At 49.5% G+C, this 14,331-nt stretch overlaps 1 long non-coding RNA gene across 1 annotated transcript in view; it reads right to left on the bottom strand.

Moving 5' to 3' along the window:
- Positions 1–388: 388 nt before the first annotated feature.
- Positions 389–14,331, bottom strand: part of LOC309333275 — a 393,037-nt gene continuing 379,094 nt past the window's right edge. The window contains exon 3 of the long non-coding RNA XR_014152438.1: positions 389–681. This is a non-coding gene — a long non-coding RNA (uncharacterized lncRNA). The remainder of the gene's footprint in view (positions 682–14,331) is intronic.

Consider the following 14,331-nt stretch of genomic DNA (forward strand, 5'->3'; position numbering starts at 1 on the left):
CTGAATCTCCTCCCCCCAGACACCAGTTTAAGACTCTAGCCTTGCTCCATCTCTTCCTTTGCTCTTTCCTCCTCTGGGTCCGCCTGTCCGCTGGGGTCTTGCCCTTTCTAGACTCTTCTGACGCTGAGTCCCCTGAGTCTTCCCCCTGCCTCCTGTGGGCTTTAGGACCTGGTTCCCAATCCGGGTTCTCTGCTGTCCCGCGCGCCTGTACATTCTAACTTGGCGCCCACGCCCAGCCGGCAACCTTCCTCCTGACCGTTACACTGCTCCTGTCACTGCTTCCCCCTTCGGGGAGGCTAGCTGGACCTGACTCCCCCTCCGTTCCCTCACTCTCCAATAGAGGCGTGGTCAGCCCTGATTCATCTTCTCTCCCTGCTGGAGGAGACGCTGGCCCTGATACATGGGACTCTTCCCCCCCACTACGCTCTGGTGGGGGAGCTGGTCCTGATCTCCCGCTGCTGCTTTGGGAGTCCCCGCTGGCCCCTTGCTTCTGGTGCGTCCCCCCTGGGACCCCCCTTGCCCTGGCCATCGGCGCTCCCCTCTGGGAATCTTCCGATTCGCTGGAGAAGCTCATGGAATCTCTCGGGCCACTGTCATACTCCCCTACGCTGCCCTCAGATTCTTCCCCTTCGCTCTCCATTTCCTCTCTCCCCTGTGCCTCGGCTCCTGAGCCCCTGACAGCTTTGTTTTTGTTTTTATTATTCTGTTAAGTTATTACATAGTTTGTATTTTGCTTTTTAAGGGGAAGGGTCAGGGCTGCCTGGGAGTGGGCCTCAGCCTATAGAATGGCTGGGGCAGGTTCCACAGGGGGGGATGTATTGGGACACCCGATCTCAGTGATCACGGGCAGGAGGAGGAGTTATGCTAAGACCAGACCATGTCATTACCAAGGAGGCAGGCTTAGTCGTTGTTTGAGGACTATCCCTGCCTCCAGGTCTGGTCCTGACCGGAAGGATACAGGAATCAGCAAGGGAAACCCACATGACCTGAAAGTGTTGCTGTGCAATGCCAGGTCAATGATGAATAAAACTACTGCCATCCATGACCTGATTGTGGATGGAGGATTTGACCTGGCATGTGTGACAGAGACCTGGTTGGATGAAGCAGATGGGCCTGTCCTTGCCGCTGCTTGCCCACCAGGTTTCTCTTACGCACAGCAACCCAGGTCATGTGGGCGGGGAGGGGGGTTGCAGTGATTTTTAGGAAGTCATTAGTCTGCACTAGGCATCCTATTGGGAAGACCCAGTTTTCTGAGTGCATGTTCTGGAAGTTGGGCAATAGGGGCAGTACAGGATTCCTATTGGTGTACCGACCTCCCCGCTGCACCAAGGATTCCCTGCCCAAGCTGCTTCAGCTCGTGGTGGATATGTTCCTGGAGACACCTAGCTTGGTTGTCCTGGGAGATTTTAACATCCATGCCGACACGACCTTACAAGGGGCTGCTCGGGACTTCGTGGAAAGCATGGCCTCCATGGGGCTGTCCCTGAATAAGTTTCGCCCAACTCATAGCAGCGGACATGCCTTAGACTTGGTGTTTACCTCTACGGATGTTGGTGATCTGACACTAACTAAAAGCGAAACAAAAGAAGTGCCATGGTCAGATCACTTCCTGGTGCAACTGGACTTCTCCACGACCCTTCCCCTCTGCAGGGAGGTGGGACCGATTCGGATGGTCCGCCCCCGCCACTTAATGGATCCAATTGGCTTCCAGAGAGTGGTAGGGGATGTTTTATCCCATATTGATGGCCTTTCAGCTGATTCCCTGGTGGCCCGCTGGAATGCGGAGTTAACCACGGCTATTGACTGTCTGGCTCCGAAGAGCCCTCTCCGATTGCATGGAGCCTGGATAGCCCCGTGGTTTTCCCCAGAGCTGAGGGTGATGAAACAATTGTTGAAACGGCTAGAGCGCTGGTGGCGGAAAACTCATTCTGAATCAGACCGGACACGGGCTAGAGCTCAACGTCGAACCTACCAAGTGGCAATGGCGACGGCGAAGAGGGCCTTCTTCGCCGCCTCCATTGTATCTGCAGAAAACAGCAGCAGGAGACTTTTTCAGGTGGTTCGCAATCTATCGGAACCACCTGCACCACTGGGGCCTGGTAGGGACCGCAATATCTCCCGCAATGCTTTTGCAAAGTTTTTTGCAGATAAAGTCGCTCAGATTCAGAGGGAGGTAGACTCCACCATGGGAGCAGGGCCAGGGTGGGAGAGTGCTAGAGTTCTGTCTAGTCCTGTTACATGGGATCAATTCCAATCTGTTACCTCCGAGGATGTGGACAGGCTGCTTCGACAACTGTCTCCTTGATCCTTGTCCATCCTGGCTGATAAAAGCGAGCCGGGAAGGGCTGGGTGATGGGCTCTGCGGGGTGGTGAATGCTTCCCTCTGTGAGGGAGCCTTCCCAGACCCGCTGAAAGAGGAGGTCATTAAAACGCTTCTTAAAAAAACATCTTTAGACCCAGCCAATTGGGCCAACTATCGCCCAGTCTCAAATCTACCATTCTTGGGCAAGGTGATTGAGCGGGTGGTTGCCGAAGAACTCCAAGCACGCCTGGAGGATATGGACCATTTGGATCCCTTCCAATCGGGATTCAGGCCTCACCATGGGACTGAAACTGCCTTGGTCGCGCTGGTTGATGATCTCCGGCGGGCTAGGGACAAAGGTGAAAGCTGTTTCCTAGTTCTGCTGGATCTCTCAGCAGCCTTTGACACCATCGACCATAACATCCTTCTGGACCGTCTTGAGGGGCTGGGAGCTGGGGGCACCTCCTGGGCGGTGTTCAGAAAGTGGTGGTGGGGGATGAGTGTTCCGACCCCTGGGCTCTCACTTGTGGGGTGCCTCAGCGTTCCATCCTCTCCCCCATGCTTTTTAATATCTATATGAAGCCGTTGGGAGAGATCATCAGGGGGTTTGGGCTGGGTGTTCATCAGCATGCAGATGACACCCAGCTCTACCTCTTCTTTAAATCGGAACCAGTGAAGGCGGTGGAGGTCCTGTGTGAGTGCCTGGAGGCTGTTGGAGGATGGATGGCGGCTAACAGATTGAGGTTGAATCCTGACAAGACAGAAGTACTGTTTTTGGGGGACAGGGGGCGGGTGGGTGTGGGGGATTCCCTGATCCTGAATGGGGTAACTGTGCCCCTGAAGGACCAGGTGCGCAGCCTGGGAGTCGTTTTGGACTCACAGCTGTCCATGGAGTTACAGGTTAACTCTGTGTCCAGGGCAGCTGTCCACGAGCTCCACCTGGTACGCAGGCTAAGACCCTACCTGCCCGCGGATTGTCTCGCCAGAGTGGTGCATGCTCTAGTTATTTCCCGCTTGGACTACTGCAACGTGCTCTACATGGGGCTACCTTTGAAGGTGACCCAGAAACTGCAATTAATCCAGAATGCGACAGCTAGACTGGTGACTGGGAGTGGCCACCGGGACCACATAACACCGGTTCTGAGAGATCTGCATTGGCTCCCAGTACAATTCTGAGCACGATTCAAAGTGTTGGTGCTGATCTTTAAAGCCCTAAACGGCCTTGGTCCTGTATACCTGAAGGAGCGTCTCCACCCCCATCGTTCAGCCAGGACACTGGGATCCAGCACCAAGGGCCTTCTGGCGGTTCCCTCATTGCGAGAAGTGAGGCTACAGGGAACAGACAGAGGGCCTTCTCGGTAGTGGCACCCGCCCTGTGGAATGCCCTCCCATCAGATGTCAAAGAGATAAACAACTACCTGCCATTCAGAAGACATCTTAAGGCAGCCCTGTTCAGGGAATATTTAACGCTGTACTGTTTTTAACGCTTGATTGGGAGCCACCCAGAGTGGCTGGGGAAACTCAGCCAGATGGGCGGGGTATAAATAAATAAATAATAATAATAATAATAATAATAATAATAATAATAATAATAATCTGTCTTTGCTTTGAAGACCCATTTGCTGTCACGCAGTTTCATCCCTGGAACTGTTGGAACTAGCTCCCATGTTTTGTTCCTCTCTAAGGAATCAAGCTCAGCCTTCATGACAGTTAACCATGGCTCAGCATCTTTCGAGTCCAAAGCCTGGATTTCTTGGAAGCTTGAAGGTTCAAATACCTTCTTGGAGCTATTAACAGCAGTTACAGCTTTAGCTGCTTTAGCAAATTCATCAGCAAATCTCTTTGGAGGTCTACCTTTTGAGGCTCTTTCAGACCTGAGAATTAGACGTAAATCTTCAATGCTCTCCTCTTCTTTCTTAGGAGAAAAGTGGCCTATAGTGAACAGTGGTTCCTCCAAGTCTCTGTCAGAGCCTTCAGAGGGTCGCAGAGAGGCCTTAGCACTCTTGAAAACCTCTGAATCATCTGATTCAGTTTCAGATTCAGAATCAGAGCCTTCATCAGTGGGTGTGGGGTGTTGCTGCTGCTTATCCTCAGACTCTTCACTGTCATCAGGATAACACTGGAAAATTCCCACATTCTCCCCCCACTTGGCATTGTACTCAACACTTCTAGTGAGTCTAACTGTGTTAGTGTCAGTCATCATTACTCTGTAAGAACCTTTCTGATATCCTAGAAAGACACCATGCAAACCACGTTTGCCTAACTTGGAGCTTTGTGGTGTGTGAACCCACATGTCAGAACCAAAAATTCTCATGTGCTTGATGTATGGTCCCGCAGCACTCCTGGACAATCCCCTGCAGCCCCCCTGGGGAAACAGATGCTCTCTTGATCCCATAACAAATGCGTCGGGGAGGCTGATGGCCCAATTGGCCATCGAAAACGATCTCTGCATTGCAAATGGCAACGTTACTCCCTTGTCCTCGCAGCAGTTAACGTGCATCTCTTCCCGGGGAACCAGTGTTGTCGACTACATACTATTGACGCCGGAGCTATTCTCAATCTCTACAAAAATGGAAGTGGCTGAATATTTTGGTGGTGACCACCTTCCATTGACTCTATTGTTAAACCTAATAGAGACATTTTCAGTGCCATCAAACTATAGTTCCAGGGCACAAAGCTACCCTGTATACAAAACAAAGAAATGGACAAGCCTCAGCTCCTCTCTTGCCCTGGACATTCAAAAATCATTTGATATGCCTGCAGTTCTCTCTGACTCAATTCTGCCCGCTGACCAATACCGGAAATTAACTGATGCTTTTTCAACAACTTACATAACCACCACCTCGCCTACCCACCAACGCTTTCTCTCTGAATCACCTTGGTTTGACAAGGAATGTAAAGCCCTAAGAAGGCGAATTAGGAAAATGGTCAGAATCATCAAATTTTCCAACGACCCCCAAACCCGTGCAGAGCTTTCAGATATTAAAAGGGCATACAGAAACATGATTCATTGCAAGAAACAGCAACACATCCTTGAGGCTTGGTCCACTCTTCGTTCGGCTGTAGAGAGGCATGACTCCCGCTCCTTCTGGCGCTTAGTTAGGCCTTCGGCACCATTCAATTCAGCTACCTTGATTTCCGCTGACGAATGGATCGCCTATTATTCAGCCAGTTTCGCTTCTCCAAATCATCTTACAGATCACCTTCAATCCCCGTTGGACCTCTGTTCCTGTTCTCTTAGTCCCACCTCCTCAGTAAACTTTACCTCAATCCGCATCTTCAACATCATAATGTCCATGCGAAGGAATAAGGCCCCCGGCCCAGACATGGTCCCGTTGGACCTTTTCCTCACTGATCCTCTTTGGTGGAGTGAACAGCTGACTCCTGTATTCACCGCTATCTCCTCCGCCTTAGACATCCCCGACTCCTGGAGAGAAGCTACAATAGTTCTGATTTTCAAAGGCGGCCAGCCAAACATCCCTAGGAACTATCGCCCCATCAGTTTATTATCTATTCCGGGGAAAATATTTGCCGCTGTTCTACTGGAAGAACTTCTTTCATGGGTCCATGAGAGGAACATTCTACCGCCAGAACAGATTGGCTTCCGAAAGTCAGCATCAACCATGGACCACTGTCTAACTCTCTATCACCTTGCCAGTAAATACACTGCACCAAGGCAAGGCCACCTGTTTGCCGCTTTCATGGACCTGGAGGCCGCCTTTGATTCCATTCCTAGGCAGAGATTATGGTCCAAACTTGCCCATCTGGGAATTGATCCACACCTCCTCTCCCTAATTATTTCCCTTTATTCAAACACCACAGCTCGCGTCCGAATTGGTCCCAACGGCTCCCTTACCACTCCATTCCCAACGGCCAGAGGCGTCCAGCAAGGTTGTCTTTTGGCCCCTTTACTGTTTAATCTTTATCTTCATGATGCTCTTTCCCCTTTGAAGCTAGCAACTAAGTATCCTCCTCATTTAGCAGGCCACCCCGTTGCTTCCCTTTTCTATGCAGATGATGCCGTCATCTTATCCAGATCAGCTGCGGACCTAGCAAATGCAGTTAATGCATTTAACGCCTATTGTAAGGCGGAAGCTCTTAATATTAATTATAAAAAATCGAAAGTCCTCCACTTCACTCATTCCCGCAAACTCAAGCTGGAGCCGCTTAAGATCACAGGTGGCTACTTAGAAAAGGTAAAAGCCTTTAAATATCTAGGCTTAATATTTACTTATAATCTCTCCTGGACCACCCATCTACAATCTGCCTCTCTTGCTGCAACCACGACCTCTAATGCCATTGTCCGATTTTATCACCAGAAGGGCGGCAAACACCTTCCAGCAGCAATTCAAATATTTAATGCCAAAGTTGTCCCTAAATTATTATATGGCTGCGAAGTATGGACTACAGCAATATCAGGTAACTTGGATCGCCCACTTCACATGTTTCTGAGATCTCTTTCCGGCGTCCCGAGATGTGTCTCAGGTGCAGCCCTATGACTTGAGTTCGCCCAGCCCTCAATTGAAAAACGAGCATGGAGTCGAGCCATTTCCTATAGCTCCCACCTATTAGCATCGGATGCCCGAATTAGAGGTGGTTTCTCCAACCTGATCCTAAGAGATATTCATAATTCTCCTTGGAAAACTACAATTAATCTCAAATTCCGTTCTCTTCTCAATTTGAACCGCAAAACTGTTTTTAACTTAGAGTGTATTAACCCGGCGGCCCTACCTTCAATCAAAAAGAAGCTACAGCAACTTGACTTCTCTAACACAGCTTCCCACGCAAGAGGGCCGTGTTCAGGCTTAGCCCTAGCTATTCCACCCCCTGAAGGGATCCCTCTATACTGCCTCACAATTCCTTCGGAAGCTAAACGAAGGGCCTTTACCTGTGCCCGTCTCAACTGTTTTCCTACAGCAGTTTTGTCGGGTCGTTATTCCAGCGTTCCCATCGCAAATAGAACATGCACCTGCAACGGCTCTGGAGACTATGGAACATGTAATGCTCTTCTGTACCAACTGGACAGATGAAAGATCTCGGTTTCTAACTCCTCTTGTGAACAAGCTTCATCTCCCAATCCAGCCCTGGATAGTGTCCCTTCTTCTGCAGGATTCTGACCGTTGGATTACCGAGATGACAGCTAACTTCCTGCTTAGTGTGATGAAGAGGAAAGCGGCACCAACTTCTTCTTTAATACCACAGCTGTAGTCGATATGCCGCACAATCGAACCTGTTTTTGTATTCTCTGTCATTCGATGTTCTAAATCCCCTGTTACTTTTGTTATCCCCATTTTTTTAAAGTATTCGCCCAGGACGACATTTACTTTTACCTCCCAACCCCCATTTTATGTTGTTATTTCTATGTATATTATGCTATGGCCATACGGCTAATGCAATAAAATCGACTGGATGTATGGTTTCTTGCCAAACATCTTTTCATAGGGGGTACAACCAATCGGTGATGATAATCTGTGATTATAAGTGTAAACAAAACAGCTGAGCGCTTCTGCCGAATAACTCTGGAAGATTGGCATCATGCAGCAAGGTTTTCAAGCCTTGAAGCAATGTTTGGCTTGCCCTTTCACAAAGGCCATTCATCCAAGGAGACCGTGGACTTGAAAGGTCCTGTTGAATTCCTTTCTCAGTCAGAAACACTTCAAACTGCTGAGAAGTGAATTCTCCCCCTTGATCTGTAAACAAACATTTCACCTGTTTATCATGCACATTTTTCAACCAAGCACAGAATTCCTTGAACCTAGGAAACGCTTCTGACTTCTGCTTGAGATTGAACACATAAATATACCTGGAATATGAATCAATGAGGACCATAAAGTACCTGGCTCCACCCAAAGAGGGTGTTAGTGAACCAACGAGATCAGCATGCACTACCTGGTATGGTTCTGCAGCTTGTCCCAGGGGAACTGAAGGAGGCAGTGGTGCGCTCGCTCTTAAAGAAAACATCATTAGACCCTTTAAAAGGGAAAGGTACCCCTGCCCGTACGGGCCAGTCTTGACAGACTCTAGGGTTGTGTGCTCATCTCACTCTAGAGGCCGGAAGCCAGCGCTGTCCGCAGACACTTCCGGGTCACGTGGCCAGCGTGACGAAGCTGCTCTGGCGAACCGGCACCAGAGCAGCACACGGAACGCCGTTTACCTTCCCGCTATAAAGCGGTACCTATTTATCTACTTGCACTTAAGGGTGCTTTTGAACTGCTAGGTGGGCAGGAGCTGGGACCGAACGACGGGAGCTCACCCCGCCGCGGGGATTCGAACCGCCGACCATGCGATCGGCAAGTCCTAGGCGCTGAGGTTTTACCCACAGCGCCACCCGCGTCCCACCTGGTATGGTTCTGAAGCTTGTCCCAGGGGAACTGAAGGAGGCAGTGGTGCGCCCGCTCTTAAAGAAAACATCATTAGATCCTTTAGATCTATCCAATTACCGCCCGGTTTCGAATCTTCCGTTCCTGGGTAAGGTGATTGAGAGAGCGGTTGCTGAACAGCATGGTGGGTTTCTGGATGAAACATCGGCTCTGGATCCATTCCAGTCCGGCTTCCGTGCTGGTCATGGGACCGAGACGGCTCTGGTTGCCCTAACAGATGATCTTCGTAGACAGCTGGATCGAGGCGGGTCAGGGCTGCTGATTCTTCTAGATCTGTCAGCAGCTTTCGACATGGTCGATCACGAACTCCTGGACCACCGCCTTGCCGACGTGGGGATCCAGGGCACATTCCTTCAAAGGCTGCGCTCGTTTCTCTCTGGTTGGGTACAGAGGGTGGAGCTTTGGGGTTAATTGTCATCGCGCCACTCCTTGGTGTGTGGAGTACCTCAGGGTGTGATACTCTCCCCGATGCTTTTCAACATCTTTATGCGCCCCCTCGCCCAGCTTGTCCAGAGTTTTGGGCTGGGTTGCCATCAGTATGCTGATGACACCCAACTCTATCTGTTGATGGATGGCCATCCTGACTCGGCCCCAGACACACTGACCAGATGTTTGGAAGCTGTGGCTGGATGGTTACGTGGGAGCCGGTTGAAGCTAAATCCTTCGAAGACAGAGGTCCTGTGGCTGGGACGGGACGATATGGGATTGGGGGGGGGGCAATTCCCATCTCTTGCGAGGGCGCAATTAGTGCCAGCACCGTCCGTTTGGGTGTAATCTTCGACACCTCCCTTTCCATGGAGGCGCAGATTGCAGCTATAACAAAGGCGGCATTTTTCCATCTCCACCAAGCTAAGCAGTTGGCTCCTTACCTCTCTCGCCCTGACCTAGCCACTGTGATCCACGCGACGGTCACCTCCAGACTGGATTATTGTAACTCGCTCTACGTGGGGCTGCCCTTGAGACTGACCCAGAAACTCCAGCGGGTGCAGAATGCCGCAGCGAGACTCCTTACGGGGTCTTCACTGCGAGATCACATTCACCCGGTGCTATACCAGCTGCACTGGCTCCCGGTGGAGTACAGGATCAGGTTTAAGGTGCTGGTTTTAACCTTTAAAGCCCTATACGGCCTAGGACCCTCATACCTACGGGACCGCCTCTCCTGGTATGTCCCACAGAGAAACTTACGGTCTTCAAATAAAAACATCTTGAAGGTTCCAGGCCACAGAGAGGCTAGGCTGGCCTCAACTAGAGCCAGGGCTTTTTCGGCTGTGGCTCCGATCTGGTGGAACACTCTGTCACAAGAGACTAGGGCCCTGCGGGACTTGACATCTTTCCGCAGGGCCTGCAAGACAGAGCTGTTCCACCAGGCCTTTGGCCAGGGCACAGCCTGACTCCCTCCCTCGGCAATCTTCGCGGAGCTCTGGCCCAATGGTTGCCAGTGGCTTGATTTGAATTAATTTTATAATGAATGATTTTAGAGTGTTGTGTTGTGTTGTGCTTTTGTACTGTTTTATTGTTGTTAACCGCCCTGAGCCCGGCTTTGGCTGGGGAGGGCGGGATATAAATAAAATTTATTTATTTATTTATTTATTGTTGTTGTTGTTGTTGTTGTTGTTGTCTACTAGACACCTTACCTTTTGTAGCCATTTTGACCTTGTTTGCTGCGCATGCCTTACACTTCATGTGGTATCTGCAGGGTTTAATAGTCATACCTTCAACCAAGGCAGGCATTTTGGAAACTGCCTCAAAGTTTAAATGACCAAGTTGCCTGTGAAAATCATGAATACATCCTGCATGCAAAACCTTGTTAGTATCTGCAATACAACAAGTTTCATCCTGCATAACATCAGAATCATCATAATGCAATACAAACAAAGGATCAATATAATCAGCATGCAATACATAGTCATCTTTCTTGGTGATGGTGCACTTCCTCTTCTTGAAGGAAACGTCTATGTCCTGTTCAGTCAGCTGCGAGACGCTCAGTAGGTTGTGTGCAGCATCTGGAACAAAAAGAACGTTGCGTATCGATGCATCCAAGCTGTGAAGAACAACCGTTCTGTAGCCTTGACTGGAGATTGTGTGGTCATCTGCTTGGTGAATCGCACCTTCCTGCGGAGTAAAGGACACAAACAGGTGTTTGTCTTTGCAGATGTACCCGGTAGCGCCCGAGTCAATGATGAAGAAAGATCTAGACGTCTTCTGGACCTTTGGAGTGAAGCGTGAGACCATTGCCTTGTGTTGCGTCGTCTTCCACTTCTGACCTTTGCCTTTTCCTTTTCCACGCGTTGAGCTTTCGCTGCGCTGCTCTGTTGCCTTGGCCTTGGGATGTTTGCACTCCCTTTTCACGTGGCCTAGACGTCCACACGAGTAGCATTTCACTGCCTTCAGAGCTTTGGCGCCATCTAGTGGTTCCACTGCATTCTAGGATGACGTCTGTGAGGACTCCCCCTTGGTGATGCAGCTAGCACTATGCCAATCCGCTTCATTCAACACTACAGCAGTAACATGCGCTACCATTAGCTGAGCAGTAGGCAAAACAGCAAGCTAACTGGCAATCACTTCCCAACTTGAACCCAAAGAATGTAGAATCATGAAGGAATACACAGCCTCTGGAAAGGTGATTCCACGCTGTTGCAACTCATGCCTGAGAGTCTGTATTTCCATGAGGTGAGCACGTACATCTACTCCATCAACAAATGCTATATCATACAACTTGGCATAAAAGAACAAAGAAGCACCCGCTTCTGTTCTCAAATGTGACTGTTGCAGACTGTCCCACATCTGCCAGGCTGAGGCCTTGTCACGCAAAAGACATAACTCTTCCGGAGACACAATAAGCGTCAGAGTTCCCCTTGCTTTGGAATCCTTAGCCTTCCATTCTTCGGCTACTGGAGCTGGGGGGGGGTGTCTGATATCACATTAAACAGACCCTCTTTTCATAGCAGAGCTTCTGCATACCCAGTTTTGAAAATTATTTTTCTGGAGCTTTGGAAATCCAAACGTATTTTCAAGAGCCTCTGTTACTCTTGGACTGGCCATGTCTGTGTCTTTTAAAGCAAGCTGCGTCTTTTTACCAGCTGCATTCCAAAAGCACAATTCTTGAGGCCTTTGCTGAACTTCTGTCGCTGCCGGTAAGTGCTTTGGCTAAAAGTTCAAAGTCCACCCCTTAATGTCATTAATTAGGGACTGACAGGCTTCCCGGGGCAAGAGCACATACCTCTCATCAATCTTCTTTCTTGACACGCAGAGAAGATAAGCTGCATTCCGTTCTTCTGCCGTTCGTCTGGGTTCTGTTCTTCTGGGCCCAGGACCAAAAAAGTTGGAATCTCCACTCGGCCAAGTTGATAAAGCTCCATTTTTCTCCAGCCGAGCCTTCGAATCGCCTCCGACGAATAATTAACGACCTTGAGCTTTGATGAGGCTGCTCAGTGATAAGAACAGAAACTAACACAAACATCATGGATCTACTGCTTCGTGGCCCTGGCCAGATGCTACCCTGGATATATTGGCCAAACTTTTAGGTGGATGTGCTGGGATGGAGGAAACGTAGTCGGCTGAATCTCAATCCATTAAGGAGGGGGGTCCAATGGCTGGGCCAGAATGATTTTGGTTCGGTTTGCCAGCTCCCAGCTCCTCATGGGGCGCAATAGTGACCTGTAGCTGCCATCAGGAGTCCTGGTGTGATCCTGGACACTTCTGTCTCTATGTGTAGTCTTCTTAGACTTTACTGACTGGTGGGGTCTGCGTTGCTCCTGGGAGGGAGAAAGGAAGTCAAATGACACCGAGGTTGATTCAGAGAAAGAGTTTATTCTGCTCTCCAGATAGCAGAAGGTTAGTTCACAGCAAGAACACTTAAAGAGCGGTTACACACAGCTTATATACCCTTTCTGGTCCCCTTGCCTCCTCCCCAGGAATCCAGCCACGTCAGCTTATACACGTAAGTTGACATCCATGACCATAAGCAGATGTTCCTGTTCCTGTACTCTTGACCATAAAAGGATGTTCCTGTTCCTGTATTCCTTATCTTGGGGTAAGAAGGTCACCAACTCTAAGAGCACTCCTGGCGCCATCCCCGAGCGCGGGGGTGTCTTGCAAGGTCTGTGCGTCAGTGTATCAGGATATTTACAACCCACAAGATAAGCCCCAGCTCTGCCATCCTGTCTCCACTTTGGAACTGACAAGGCCATCCACTAAGCATCAGGACTGATAAAGGAGAGGGCTTTGTTTATACAGCTGGGTTCCTGTTATACATTTGCTCAAGTGCTCAAGTTAATGGTTTTTAGCTAATGCACCCTTGGAGATGGAAAAATGGGGATTTTGGGGCCCGTTTCAGACTGACTGCACAGTCAGATTTTAGATTTGGGAAACCCATACCTTCATATGGAGGCACTGGTCACAAATGTAGCCAAACTGGCATTTTGTAATCTATGTCAGGTTAGGCGATTGATACTGTACCTGTCCCTTTCTAACCTAGCCATGGTGATCCATGCAGCAGTCTCCTGCAGACTAGACTACTTTAACTCTATGTCTGAGCCGGGGACGGCAGGGTATAAATGCGATAGATAGATAGAGAGAGAGAGAGAGAGAGAGAGAGAGAGAGAGAGAGATACGCAGGGCTACCCTTGAGACTGCTCCAGAAACTTCAAATGGTCTAAAATGCAGATGCATGAGTTCTTACTTGGACTTTGTGGAGAGCCCACATTCAGTTGGTTGTTCATCAGCTGGATTGGCTCCAGGTGAAGTATTGAATCAAGTTCAAGGTTTTGGTGCTAATCTTTAAAGCCCTAAACAGTCTGTGACCTTTCTTATCTTCCAATAACCCCCCCCCCAAGAGTGTGACGTGCATCTAACAGCAACCTACTGGTGGTCCCTGGCCCAAAGCATATCCAGCTGTCCTCAGCCAGAGCCAGAGCCTTTTTGGTGGAACGTTTTGTCTAATGAGATCAGGGCTCAGTGCAATCTATCTCAGTTCTCTCACTCGCTGGATCATCACATTGTCATGGTGAGTGGGCTTGCACATTCCTATGACCCTTGTGAGCAAAGCTGTCAGGAATCTCATACTCCCAGCAGGGTCACCCAAGGCAGTAATGTCAAAGAAAATGAAATATACTCGGAGTCCTGTAGTGATTTCATGCTCTTTATTGCAGCTTGTAAAACTGATTTAATTTCCCCCCAAACCTCAGGCTTTTATATACATTATTTACACAATGAGTCCCGTGTGATTGGCTGATCCTGCTTCCCTCCTGGAGCCTGATTGGTCTTTTCCTGCAAGCCAATCAGTTGTTGCATTCTAGGATCCTACTTGCCTATTGTTCTAGGATCCAAGCTTAGTACATAACAGGGAAGGAACTAGACAAAGAATGATCCAAGAAGTCCTCAACGGCAGAACAGGAGGATGATAACAAGCGGTGTGTTACAACGGCTGTGAAGGCGGATGAAGGCTGCAGCAGATAGGATCCACCAGTTTGTCGTGACTACTCATGCCATCAGAACAGAGCCCTACTGCGAAGACTGTGCGTTGCTCAGCGTGCACTGATCTACACACATAAAACAAATTCATGCACAGGCGTCTTCCAAAAACCCAACCCAAACCCCCAAAGTGCCATGGTGATCAGCAAATGGTTACGGGGGCAGGATTGTGAAATC

Source organism: Podarcis erhardii (genome assembly GCF_964252035.2).
Source record: "Podarcis erhardii genome assembly, chromosome: W".
Lineage (NCBI taxonomy): Eukaryota > Metazoa > Chordata > Lepidosauria > Squamata > Lacertidae > Podarcis > Podarcis erhardii.